This window comes from Benincasa hispida, chromosome 2 (assembly GCF_009727055.1).
Source record: "Benincasa hispida cultivar B227 chromosome 2, ASM972705v1, whole genome shotgun sequence".
Lineage (NCBI taxonomy): Eukaryota > Viridiplantae > Streptophyta > Magnoliopsida > Cucurbitales > Cucurbitaceae > Benincasa > Benincasa hispida.
Window position 1 is genome coordinate 8,189,070 of NC_052350.1, and position 15,225 is coordinate 8,204,294.

Sequence of the window (15,225 nt, forward strand, 5' to 3'; positions counted from 1 at the left end):
AATCAGTATGGATGTAGTCCAACGATTAAAAAGATTTGAAGTTCGAGGATCGAATCCCCAAAGTAACTTTTTTTTTTAGTTTTATTTTCTGGACAGTTAAACAAGGCAATTAAATGTTTTATTTTAAAAATAAATACTATACTTGATTTTAGAAATACAAATCTAATTAACAATTACCATTTGATTTGAAGTTCTGACTTCAAGAGACAAATTATATTCTCTTGTTGTTCAATTAGAAGGATGTAAATTAATTATGTTGATACTCTTTTTTTTAAATACATACGCATGAAAAATAAGTCTAGTTTGGTAATTTTTTTATTTTTTATTTTTTAAAATTAAGTCTATTTTCTTTCCGTTTCTTACGATGATTCGCATTTTTCTTAAGTATGATGGTTGAATTCTTAGCTAAATTCTAAAAACAAAAATAAGTTTTTAAAAGCTATTTTTTCAAGTTTTCAAAATTTGGCTTGGTTTTTCATTAGTAAAAAATAGATAATAGAACAATACATTTGGAGGTGGAAGTAGGATCTATAGACTTGATTTTTAAAAAACTAAATAGTTATCAAATAATTACCAAATGATGCTATATTATTAGATTAATTGAAATGAATCTAATAAGTTAATAGTCATTGAAAGAATTGACATTGAGCAATGCAAAGTAAGTAAATCAGTAAAAAAATATGTCAGCATTATTAAAAAAAATAATTAAAATCTCGCTTGGTAATCATTTATTTATTTATTTTTTTTTTAAAATGAAGTTTATTTCATCCACATTGCTTACAATGATTTTGTTGGATTTAGTGATCGAAATCTCGTGGATCTTGTAATTTGTAATTTGTAAATACAAAATATTTATTTAATAAAATAAACAGTATTTTATTCAACATTTAGAACTCATTAACTCAATCCAATAAAATAAGATCCAATATTATTTTATGTAGCTTGAACAGTATGTGGTAAACATATAAGTGGATAGTGTTCAAATAATAACCTAAAAAGTTTATAGTATATGAATAAAGTTGGGTGTTTTATCCTGATGACACTACGGATATGGTCAACTTTTTAAGTGTTACAAATGATTTGATCCAAAACGTTCATGTGAAGACATATGAGTGGAGAGATCCTGTACAAAGAGTTTGTATAGATCGGACTGAGAAATGATTAATCTATTTTTATAACACCGTTAACTGAGAAACTAACATTTCATAGGATGGCCATATTATGGGGTAAGAGTGGCCCGAGTTTCCGACTCAATAAGTTTACCATTTTGAGAATTTGTCCAAGTAGGGAGTTGGGAACATGACTTAACAAAATGAAATCCCTTCTTCCCGCTTTCAGGAAAAGTAGATGAATTACTCTCTTAAGTGTTGACTCCAGGTCTTGAACAAGGGATCCTTCCTTTTCATTGACCTGAGAGGGATTTGTTTATAGTATGACCATAAACAAGTTGTTCATTAGAGGATCAATGGGACTTAAGGAGAAATATGTAATTATAAGGGTAAAACGGTAATTTTGACCCAACTGTAATCAAGAGCAATTCATTAATGATCGACTTATTGACGACTGGTTATATCCATGGACACAGAAGTATATCTACAGTGCAAATAGTACAACCGTGGGTCTTTAGTGGAGTGACCCACAGTTAATGAATGCTAATTAAATTAATTAAAGAGTTTAATTGATTTAATTTCGAATTATTGGAATTTCTAATCTGTAAGTCCATTAGGTCCCCTGTTAGCTCATAAAGGTAAAACAAGGATAAATTATTTTTAGAGTAATTTAAATTGTCCAAATTATTTTAGGAAATTTTATATTAATAAGGATTAATATAAAATATAATATATAATACTACATTATAACATATAGTTAATTATAAAAATAATTTATAATTAAAAGTATATAACATGAGAGTATAATGTTTGAATAAGATTCAAATATTAAATTAATTTGAATTGAATTCATTTTAAAACTATATAATAAAATTTAATATAAATTGGATTCATATTAAAGACTATGGATTTAGAGAGAGATATGCATTTTATATGGTTTTAATGCATTATTAATAAATATGAGATATTTATATTAATTAAATAATTAATATTCATTTAAATATTTATTATATATTAAATATGATTTAATATATATTTATTAATTAAGTAAATTTATCAATTAATATTAAAACAAATCATTTACCGTTATGTAGGGGAGTAGAGAGTGGAGTGAGAGGAATACTTCCCCCACGTTGTTTTTCTGTGTAAAAAAGGGAACAACAAAACATATACAAAATCTTTAAGCTCTCACTCTCTCTCTACTCTCTCTAAAAATCTCTGAAAAAAAATCCCAAGAAAGGTTTTTCAGTTCCCTGCCATTTAGATCGCATAATCCTTTATCCTCCCTGAGAATAGTCAAATAACCTCGTGGTGATGTCTTGTCGTTTGTGACCTTGGAGAATCGTGCAGTGGAATTTTTTTGGAGATTTTTAAGAAATCAGTCTTCAAAGGTAATATTTCTATACTGTGGAAATTGTATGCTTGACCTTTCAATTCTGTAAAATTAAGTCTACGTTTTTCCCAATCCCAATTTCAAAGACAAAAGTGATAAAACACTTTCGCATTGGGATTCAATCCCTTCAAATTTACATCTTTCTTGAGTATAATGGTTGAATTCTTAAATTTAAAAAATAAAAATAACTTTTTGAAGGCTACCTTTTTTAGTTATCAAAATTTAGCTTGATTTTTTAAACCATTAGTGAAAAAAAGTTAGCAAAAGGAATAGATTTGGAGGTGGAAGTAGTGTCCATAGGCTTAATTTTCAAAGACAAAAATAAAAAATAAAATGGTTACCAAATGGGACCTAAATTATTTAAATTCTATTGAAAAAAAAAACTTTTTAATATCCAAATTTTAAAGAATTTGTGAAAATATACTCTTTTTAGTCCCCTATTTTTTTAAAAGCTTCGTAACTCCATGAAGTTCTTTTTTTTTAATTGTTTTAGATAATTATATGACATTTTAGATTTAATAAATTATCTCTAAAGTTATTTTAAAATTAACTTTCTCATTAAAGATGTGATATATCTAAAATAATAATTACTTTAGTACTCTTATAAACCTATTCTCAGATTTCGAGGACTTAAAAGGTGCCTCTTTAAAATTCAAAGACCACACACATATTTTAAAAAATTGGAGGACTAAAAAAGTACATTCTAAAATCCCGAGAATCAAAGGCACTAATTCTTCCAAATTTAGGGAATCAAAAGGCAATTTTTCTAATACCATTTTAATCTTTATATTTTTTCCTTTGACCCATTCTAATCTATATTTTTAAATTTTATTATTTTCGTTATATATTTTGAAACATTCAAATTTGTAAACTATAGAAACTTTTTAACATACACTAACATGAGCATAACATAAGCAAAAAAAATGTATGTAGGGAAGAGAATAATATATGAACCTAATAATTATATATCAATAGTATACATAAATGGAGGTATAGAGGATAACCTTTTCTTTTGCCCTTACATTTTCTTTAAATGCCTCTTTTACCCAATCTTGCGACACAACTCTTTGACTTTAAGTGTACATTTAGAGATATTATAACAATAAAGGTGTAACTTTTGTATTTGTTACTGCAATTATGTTGGCTAGTTTTTTATCTTTACAAATTATCTCACAACATGTCTTTTTTATTGTCAAGAACATCTTAGTTGTTTGAACCATCTATCTCTAAAGAATATCTTTTTTCTTATTTGTTGCAGATTTTCGCAAACTACTTCATGTTTCTGGCCTAAGAAAGATTCTTTTGTCCTTATATAATTGGTTCCTTGTGAAGATTATATATATTCGGTTTTGTGGTGTTTCGAGAGAGTATGGTGTGTCGAAAAGTATAGTTTGTTCTTCTTTGTGAGTTTGTAGTTTTTGTCTTGGATTACAACGTATGTTTATGTTTCTACTGTAGTAAATAATAAGTTTATGAATTGGCGTTGTACTTAGAGGAGTATAAGTTCAAGCCTTGAGAGGGATTCTTGTTCTTAGGGGAAGTCTAAACTATCTTGTTTTGAAGTGTGTTTCAAACGAGAAGATGAAAAAGTGATAAAACAACGAGAGATAGAGTCTCAAGTTTAGAGAGAGCCAAAACTCTTCATTGGAAATAATTTGTTTGAGAGTCTCTACAGGAGTTGTTTAACAGATAAGTATTTCATTGTAATCGCTTCTCTTTTTAGTGAAGTTCTTTTCATCGGGCACATTGTCCCTCAGACGCAGGTGTGATAGCACCGAACTGGGTAACCAATCTTTGTATGTTTAGCTTTATGTTATTCTCACAGTTTGGTTTATTATCTTCTATATTGTTAGAAACATTGTGTTTGACTTTTATAGTCGTATCAGACGCCTTAAGTTTTAGTATCAAGGGGACACAACTTTTTGTGCATGTGAGATTACACATTAAATTGGTGCATCCATTCATATATGGATGTGATACATGAATCTTTAAAAAAAAAAAATCTCCCGATCACAATTATTTGAGTTTAGATGTCCGTTGAAGTTAGGATAATAGAGGAATAATTTGTGACATGAATGGTTGTGGAGGCAAGTACACATTGAATAAATGCGCTCATTCATGCATAAATGCAATCTAAATATTAACGACTATTTAAGTTTGGATGAGAGATGTTTGGACAATGGAAGTGGTTCTTTAATTTTTCAATTTGAAAGCTAAACACTTAATCCAAAATGTAAATTTATGCCAACGAGATACCACTATTTGGGTGTAAGGTGTTACACATCAAATTGGTTTATCCATTGACATCTTACCATATTAATTGTCTTCTTTTATAGAGAGATTTCATTGCATCACTTATAATGTGAACTTACAATCACTTAATCGACTTTAAGTCTTAGTAGATATAACACAATGCAAAAAAATTTGCAAATATAGTAGAATTTTGATCAAACTCTTAGAGAGCGTTTGGAGCATAGAGTAGGTTATTATAGTCTGTGGTTATTATAATCTATGAGTTACAATAAACTATATGCTATTATAGTCTGTGTTTGGGGTGCAAACTATTACAATTTGGTTTATAATAGTCCATGATTAGGACGTTGATTATTTTAGTATGTGTTATATAATAGTTGGTGTTTAGAGTGCATGTTATTATAGTCTAGATTATAACTATCTGTAATATAAATGTAGATTATTTTAGATTGTGTGCAATTTTTTCTACTATTATTTTTTATAATACAAGTAATTATGTATATGAAATATAATATTTCGAAAATATAATTAAAACTATATGTTCAACAATTTATACAAAACTAATTGGATTTTAATTTATGTTAAAAGCTAACCATTTTTGTCATTTTGGGATGTACCTTGGTTAACATGGACAAAAAAAAAGTACATTACATGAGGATGCAATTCATATGTTTCATATATATAAAGCTCCATTTTTTGGAGGTACAAAAAAATTTGAAATAAAATAACTAACTCATAATTGCATATTTAAAATATTGACCACCAAGATACATATAAAATCTACTACAAACTTAAATGCATAATTGAAACAAAGTAATTATTGTTCATTATCAAAAAGCAGTTCAAAACACGAGTTGATCAAACATTCTCTTCAAGGAGAAGGTTGCAATACTCTAACTTTATGGTTGTGGGAATGGACAAGAAGCTCTATTTGTATCTTGCACACTATAGAATATGATTTGCATAAGCTTCACCCTCTGTCGGTTATGCAATTCAGAATTATATTGGATTGGCTCACGACTTTCCCAATGAATAAACAATAGACAAATAGATACCAAAATTTATAAAATTGACAAACAAAGGACAAACAGACACCATAATTTACAAAATGGACAAACAAAGACCAACATTTAAAAATTTTACAATAAAAAACATAGAATTAAATCGAAGCTATTGAAGCTTTTGAGTTAAAATTGGAAAAAAAAAAGACCTCATCATCAATTTGGAAAAGGGAAAGAAAATTACCTTAGATTTCCTCATCCTACCAAGCTCTACAATGGATCCTTCAGCCCCCACCACTCTCCAAACGAAAACCTCCACCGCCCACCAAGGAGAATTGTCCTTCAACCAAAAAAATTAAACATCATGATGAAACAACAAAATGAGGAAATCGAACAAAGCGGCAAAGGGAATCCTTCGTTTGGAGCGGCAATGGAATCTTTCGTTCAGAGTGGCAAGGGGAACAAGGAACGGACGCATTTGGAACGACAACAAAACGGAGGAAGTCAGACGAAATCCCAATAAGATCTAAAGAAAAACATGCAAGAGGAGTACCACCCTAGAAGTAGATCTACAGATTTGTGAAGGGTTAGTCGAAATAAGATTTGGTTTCGATAGAGATGGAATTGACGGAGATTAAAATACGTGAAACCAGATCTGAGGAGTGGCATTGACAAAGATGAAAGAGACGAAAACCACATCCGATGAGTGGAATCGATAGAGAAGATAGAGAGAAAAGGCAAGATATGAGGAGTGGAATCGACGAAAATGGAAGAGACGAGCCAAGATCTAAGCACTACATTTGATGGAGAAGAAAGAGAGATAGAAGATATGAGCTAAGAGACGAGAGACGAAACTGAAAGATTGCAAATAGTGAACACGTGATCCGCTTCTAATTGTCCTCCCAACCGATCCGTTTCTGTAATCTAGGGAGGGGAAAGAAAACAAAACATGGAAAACGTGAGCTAGAAGCTCAGTAAGTGGTGCCTTTAACTTTAGAAATTCATTATAGGGAAATACAATTCCAGAACAAGTACAAATCACATAATAATAAATGTAACCTCCCCAACCTGCCAGCTGGATATTCCTGACATGTTCATGTATTCCCATCCCCCGAGTGTTTTCCGCACTATAACCTGCAATGGACGATGTTGAACAATGTCAGCACCCTATAACCCGTCGAATGTGCACATGTCGACATTCAGGTTTAATAAAGCAAATATCATTAAGTTTAAGATTTGATCAATGGTTACCGTCGCAGATCGCCTCCAGTGGTTGGAATGTTTGCCACCTACAGGATTTGTTTCTTAGATCCATTTCTTAAATTGAAAGTCATTTAGATTATTTACTATATTAACTTTTTATTTTCCCTCAGGGTCACCTATACCCCTTTTTACCTAAGCTTGCTATGAGCTAGCCAAAACTTTCCGACTTATTATTTCCTAATACCACTAGGTATCAAATTATTCTTTTTAGGTTCTATGTAAACCTCGCTCACCACTACTTCCCAAGGTTATGACAACAACATAACAACAATCAAATCCAGACAAAACATATTTTCTGATCATGCCAATATTTCAAATATAACCTATATATTTAATCACATATATACATAGAAATTACACATACAAATAGTATAATAGCTCTCATACACTCTTCCTAATGCTCTTTGGAGAGAATTCGTGTTATGATCTGAAAAGAAGTCATTGGCCCTATTTATAGGCGTCCATAGTCCCTCCAAGGTCGACACCTCCTACTTGGTTGCATGTCCAGGCATCCTCTCTTCCTTTTGCCAATATAGCTCCTTGCCACAACCAACTTGAAGTGTTAACTTCTCCTTCATCCAGCTCAACCTAACCGGTTTGCAAGCTCCTTGGTGCATCCACCTCCTACTTTGAGTTGTCTTCCTCATGCACACCTCTTTTGCATGGAATCCTACTTGTCCACCTCCTACTAACTTAAACTTAACCCTTTCTCAATTATCCATCATCAGCCCATGGCTTTCTCATCAACGCATCACTTGAGCCATCCTAAACTCGAGACATTGCAAATCTTTGGCCGCATATTCTTCTTCTCTCGCATAGTTCACCTTTGGCGCATGCGCTCAACTAGGATTATGACAATTATACTCTTCCAACACTTGTTACTAGCCTTGTCCTATGCGCCCACATGTCCTCGGATGTCCTTAGTACATAGCATAACCCCACGCATAACAACTATTGGGTCAAGCTAGGTCTCAACTCAACGCCTCATGGTATTTCTTACCATCGCCTAGCCTCTTACTAAAGCATCCTTTATGACTAACGCTAGCATGTCCTTGTTGAAGGATCTCTTAATGAAGAGCATTCATGAGCGCATTTGGATCTTTCCGATTTCATCGTGACCGAAATACAACATATACATTCTAACATTTAGTTATGCAAATTAACACTAATTAAAGGCATATTTTGAACACTAAAGTATAAGGGAATGCTTGCTCATACCAGTTGAAGACCCTCTTCAAGCTTTGGAACCCTTACGCAGCGGAAAACCTCTGCGTGATCTCTATCGCCCAGCAAACAAGTTGTCTGCAACAGCACGAACTATCACGAACAAGTGAACAGCAGCGGAGATGACACCACCAAAATGGAGCCCTTGGTATTCTCGGAGTGAGAACCCAAAGTGTGGTCTTTGGTGAGTTTGGTAGAGGTAGAAGGGAGAATAAATCGTGTAGACAACAAGCAAATGGGAAAGAAAAGGAAGCTATCGTATAACTAAATATTTATCATTTACAAGAAGCTACACGATCGTGTAGGTTTTACTAAGCGATCGTTTAGTAAAAGGTAGACGATCGTTTAGAAAACACGGCACACTATGCGATCGTTTAGGAAAGCTAAGTGATCATTTAGGAACTAGCATGCGATCGTTTAGGTGTGAGGTGTGCGATCGTTTAGGCGCTAAGCGACTATCATATAGGCTCTCGACTATGCGATCATTTACGTTTCCACACCGATGCCAATTTTTCCAAACTTTTGTAATATGAAACTAATTTTCATTTTATTCTTCGGTTACCATGACCGAAGCGGCTCTCCCACTAACGCACGTTCGAGAAAAATTTTAAGCCAATTATCATGTAATTAATCAATTAAATAATTAATAAATATAATCATATTATATTCTTACCCTATAGTTTGATATCACATACCTACTATACTAATTTCTCCTCTACTTGATATAAATCATATTTATATCTAATTTCCTCTAAAATAATGTATCTCATACATTTAGCCAATTATATAATATATAATTAACCAGTCTAATTATATCATATATAATTGAACTTCCTCTTGTCAATTTGAACATTTCAAATTAACCGAAATACTGATTCTCGACTTTATCCAAGCTACCCAGGGGACCTAATGAACCTGTGACTCGAAGCTCCAACGGTCCGTGAATAGCTGACTAAACTCCTTAGCCACGAGATCCACCATCCGTTAACTATCAGACATTCCACTAAAGACCAACAGTTGAACTCTTCTTACCACAGATATATTTTTGTATCCATCGGATATAACCAATCATGAGTACAATAACCCTTCATAGATGCTCGTAAGTATAGTTGCGCCAATTTACCGTTTTGCCCCTGTAGTTACATTTCACTCCTTAAGTACCACTGATTCCTCTAATGAACAATATAACATAGTCCAACTATGTGTGAACACCTCTCGGGCCAAAGAAAAGGTGTGTGGCACCACATCGTTCAAGCCCTGGAATCAGCCCTTAAAGGAGCTATCTATCTACTTGTCCCTGCTTCGAGGAAGGAGTGAATTCCATCTTATATAGTTGAGTTCCCAGCTTCCAAATCAGACGAATCCTCAAAATGGTAGGTTTGAATCGGCGACCTAGCCATTCGCACCCATATAAATCAAAGGATCGCCCTCAATGGCAGGAGTTCCCAACTCACTCAGAATTGAGGTCATGTTACCTATGATCATCCTAGTGAAGTGAAGTCTCTGTTATGAACGATGTTATATAAACAAGACGTTAACACTTCGTGGTCAGGTCTTATACAAACTCTTTGTATAAGACGCCTCTGCTCGCATGTCCCCAACACAAATGATCAGGATCAGGCCATCTATGACAAGTTACAACACTTGTGACCATTCCACAAAGCGGGCCGCATCCGTAGCGTTACCAGGATAAGGTTTCCCTCCTATATCCATATACTACAGACCATTTTGGTTATCACTCAAGACATAATCCACTTGTATGTCACCACATACATGTTTAAGTTACATATAGATAACCAGAAATTTTTTGTTTATTGGTTTGTGGTAAAGCAAATAAAACATGCAACTGAGGAAAAAACAAGATGTGAAGTAAATATCATATATTATATTACACAAGCGTTCGTACAAACTGTTTACAAACTACAGGACACGAGACTTTAGGGCATCAACCTCAACGTTTGTTGCTTGCCAACGTCCTTAGTCTCTTTCTCAAGACCAAGGCAACTAACCTCGCAAGATTTATGTACCGCAAGCCTTAGCAATGCATGGACACTTCACCATGTGACCACATGGCTTGGCTCATTGTCTAGTTCATCGTGTAGCTCTTCCGCTCATCGTCTAGTAATCTCTCATTGTCGCTCATCATCCAGCCCTCTCACTGACGCCTATCGTCTAATGCGTAGCCCATCACATAGTGCCTACGCCCCATCGCACAGCTTCATCATCTAGCACTCTTTCGCTGTCAATGATCTCGTTATCGCGTATCTCTCACTCATTGTGTATCTCTCGCACATCGCATAGCGCTGACGCCCATTGTCTAGCGCGTCCTTTTATCGTGTAGTGCCTGCGTCTGTCGCACAACGCCCATCATCTAGCACTTCGTCTATCATGTAGCACTCACGCTCATCGTGTAGCGCCCATTGTGTCAATCGCCCAGTGCTCACGCCTAATGCATCGTCTAGAATTTATGTTTATCGTCTAGTGCATTCGAGCTCATCATGTAGCACTATCTTCTAGTGTTATCGTTTACTATCGCATGCAACTACGCGATCGCCCACACGTATGCTCCAACGCCCAGCGCCTTGCACATACTGGTTAGCACACATGCCCAGTCCTAGCGCCTTACGCTCATTACTCTCGCCCTCTCCCTCTCGCTCACGTAGCATCTCATCATCCCCGTGCATGAGCAACCTTTGGGCAGCTTCTCTTGCCAATGCTTCGGCCAACATGCGTCCAACCCTCACAATCTCAACGTATGGTTGTCCTTGGCTTCCATTCTTATTCTCTTATAACCTCTATAAACTTTGTCTCATCTCATGCATTAATGTTTCCTAACACCAAAGGCTTGGTTTATTTTTGGCTTCATACTTAACCAAATTTTCACTAGTTAAGACTTATCACAAAGCTACAAAACCAATTTATTTAAACACTTAGAATTTTCCTTTTCCTCAACATAGAATATAACTTATACTTAGTTAATTCCCTTAATTACGTGCTTAAGTAGGGAAATTTAAATTCGGGTTTCACAATAATAGTTGAAGCCCCATACATGGAGTGGACTATTATATCCCACTTCAATCCACTCTAACCTGGGGCCTGAACAACCCCTTAAAGGGCATTTGGGGTAAGGAGTTTGTAACATCCGGAGTTTTCAGTGATTTTAAATTTGATTATCTTAAATTGATTGGTTTTTTAGTGCTTTAATTTTGGTTTCAAGAGCGAAATTAAAGAAAATAATTAATTTAAATTGAATTTTTAAGAGAAATTGTGATTTAATTCAAATTGATAGAATTGAAGTTTATTTTGGGATTTCTAATTTAATTAGAATATGAATTTCTTGAATTAATTGGATTATATTGTATTCAAAAAAAGTAAATCTAATCTATCTACTACTTTAATTAAGGATTTTCTAATTAATAAAAATGTGGATTTCCTAATTAGAGAAAATGTCTTATTAAAAAAGAAAATCTAATTTATCTACTACTTTAATTATTGATTTTCTAATTAATTAAAAAAATGTCTTATTCAAAAAGAAAATCTAACCGCTCTACTACTTTAATTATTGATTTCCTAATTAGATAAAGTGTCATATTCAAGAAGGAAACCTAATCTATTTACTACTTTAGTCATGGAATCCCAAATAATTTAGGATTAGGATTATTCCTCCTCTATGAATACAATCATCCACTTCATTCTAATGGGAGGTCGATAAGAGAGAAATGTCCCTTGTTACTTCCGCATTTTTTTTCAGCCATCTTGCTCTCTTTTATGTAATAAAGAAGTTTATCTTAAAAACTTCTAAAGACATTTAGTTGTTTAATAAAGATAACTTCTATTTTATTTTTCCATAAATATTCTTAGAAATTGATAGGGGAGGTTGATTACTTATAGAGTTATATTTAGGCTCAAGTTCAAGGTAAGTAATCTTATTACTGGAACTGCCTTTGTGTCAAGCAATAAATTTAAGAATGATTATGAGGATCCTAAGATTGTTTGCATCGAGATGCATTAGGATAAATAAGTTGATCTTAATTGTGTTTTAAAGCATAATACAAGTGCAAGCATTAACTAAATTATTTTTGTTTATATGATTTGCTAGGTGAACATTGAGCATGATGATATGTATTTGCATGTTTGTAGGACTATGTTTTATGATGCATGTTATGTTTATGATAGTGATAGTTACCTTTATCTGTTATTAGATACCCATCAGAGGTAGTGGTGATCTCCTTTGAGATTTCACCAAAGGTTTGTATTTTCTTCGGAATTCACCAGTGGTTTGTGTTTCTTTCGAAAATCACTAGAGGTGGTGATCTCCTTTGGGATTCCATTAGAGGTTTCTGTTTCCTTCAGGATTGACAGAGGTTTGTGTTTCCTTTGGGATTCACTAAAGATGGTGATCTCGTTCAGGATTTCGATAGAGGTTTGTGTTTCCTTTGAGGTTCACCGAAGATTTGTGTTTATTTCAGGATTCACCAGAATGGGGATCTCCTTGGGGACTTCATTAAAGGTTTGTGTTTCTTTTGGGATTTACCAAAAGTTTGTGGGTACATCTCACTTACGGTAGGGCGGGTTCAATTGTCCACTAGTTAGCCATCCCATAGAAAATAAAGGTTTACGCACGTCCCACTAGAAAGTAGTATCTGGAGGACATAGATGCTTAGCCTTGACCTCAGTAGTTGGATTACTTACTGAATATTTTATACTCATTCTTTCTCATGTTTATTTTTCAAGTAAGGGTAACAACATGTCGGCAAAAGACTAGTGGAATCCGTGATCGAGCCACTGGGACCAGTCATATGCTTTCGCTCATGTTTTCATGATTTTATTTTTTAAAATTGCTAGTCTTGATGTTTGAACTTAAAGTTTTGGTATTTGTGCTTTTTAAACTTTTAAGAAAATTTCTAATTTTGTTTTATGGTTTTAAGGGTACCCTGTTTAATGAATTTCAATTATTTAGTTATAATAAATTTAATTATTTTATGCTATTTATTTGTTTTTACTAAGTCATGAAAAGATGTCAATTTGAATGGTACGCAGGTATGTCTATGTAAAGACCTAGTTTAAGTCCTAGGAAGTCGGGTCGTTACCGAGTTGGTTATTATAGTCATAGGTTATTATAGTTAGGTTACAATACATTGTGTGTTGGGGTGTAGATTATTTTAGTTTGGATTATAATAGTATGTGTTTGGATGTAAACTATTTTAGTTTGAGAATGAAATAGTAAACACTGTAGCAAAGAATAAAAAAATAATGAATGAAAGATGTTAAAAACAACAACAAATAGTAAATACTGTAGTAAATTATAGTTTTATAATAGTGTTTACTGTAACTAATTAGAAAATACAAAATAGTTTTTACAATAACAAGAGGTGGTTATTATAGTTTTAGGATAATATTTGCCACACACACCCCCTTTGAGTTTATCATTGATAAACCATATTACTTATAGAGTCTATCAGCTTAGAGTCTACCATGGATAATTTTGCTATATTTACAATGTTTTAAAAATATTTCTATATACTTAAATATTATCTTTAAAAGTGCCACCTATAGCAATTACCTTAAAAAAAAAAAAAACCTTCACACTACAAAATTCATCTTGTTTTTGTTAAAAATCCACAAAGTGGAGTGAGTTATTGGGGGAAAAATTAAAAGGATATTGTCCTTTTAGAAACAATTTAGGAAATATAGTTGTTTTCAAACTATTTGTAAAAATATTGTTGTTTTTTTTTTAATAACTCGAAGGTTCAAAAGGATGTTGTTGTTTTTTTAAATATTGTTGGTCGAATTTTGAACCCTCGATCTTGTCTTTTCTTTTTTTTTTTTCTTCTTTCTTTCTTTCTTTTTTTTAATTTTCCATTTTATAAAAACAATTTCAAAAATATTTTATTTTTTATTATTTTATTTAAACTCTTAAAAGAATAAATTAAAAAAAATAATATCTCATAAAATTATATATATATAAATCAAAATATCTCATTTATATAAAAATAATTACAAAAATCAATGTGTCCCACAAGGCGAACGTCGTCGATTTCGAGCGGGTTATCGTCGTCGACTTTGAACTTGAGGTTGCTCGGGTTCTTCTTGATGTTGCTCTGGTACCTCTGCAGGTGCAATATAAATATTCATTGTGCTCTCCACGACTCCGACCATGTCCATGCACGTATGAAAACGAAAGACCAGCCTCTGAGTCATAATGTTCTGAACCAAATGTTGGCATCATCATCATCGGACTAACATAATCAGTTTGACCCTACGTCTGCATCATAGGGGGCAACTCTTCCACATTATGTGCAACCTCATCAAACTCATCCTCTTCCCGAACAGGTCCTCTATGTCTAGGAGTTTGTGGAGGAACAATAAGTATATCGTACATATAATGAATTTCCTCCATATAGCTTTGGTTGTCACTACATATAGCAAGAATCTGGTTCGGATCATTCGCAACCTCACGAAGTCTACTGTTGTTCAATCTCTATGAATTATAAAACAATTAGACAATATTTAAAATAAATTTAAATTAAAAATAATTAGATAATATTCGTTCATTTACCAGATGACCCACAGCTGCTCCCAGACGAGTGACGTAGCGCCTTGTGATATTATTATATCAATGAATATATTCTGGAGTGACATCTGTGTCAAACTGTTCAAGAGAAACCCCCACTTCAATAAACCTTGCACGATAGTGCCATCGCACTACCAAATGTGCAACTTTTTCGGACCAATCTCCAGTCTTTAGATCAATATCATGAAGTATGGGTTCAGTATTACAAGGCGATAGGACATCCTGCTGAAAACCGAATTGTCTCATCATCCTGTCAGAAAGATGTCACTCACCAATGTGAAAACATATGAGAGGACTCACGTCCGCCATATGTTTTGACCATTCGTACAAAAATTAGGCAAAGTATGCATAATAATTTTGTACGGCTCCCAAATAACTTGAAACACAAAATATTATATTAGAGAATAT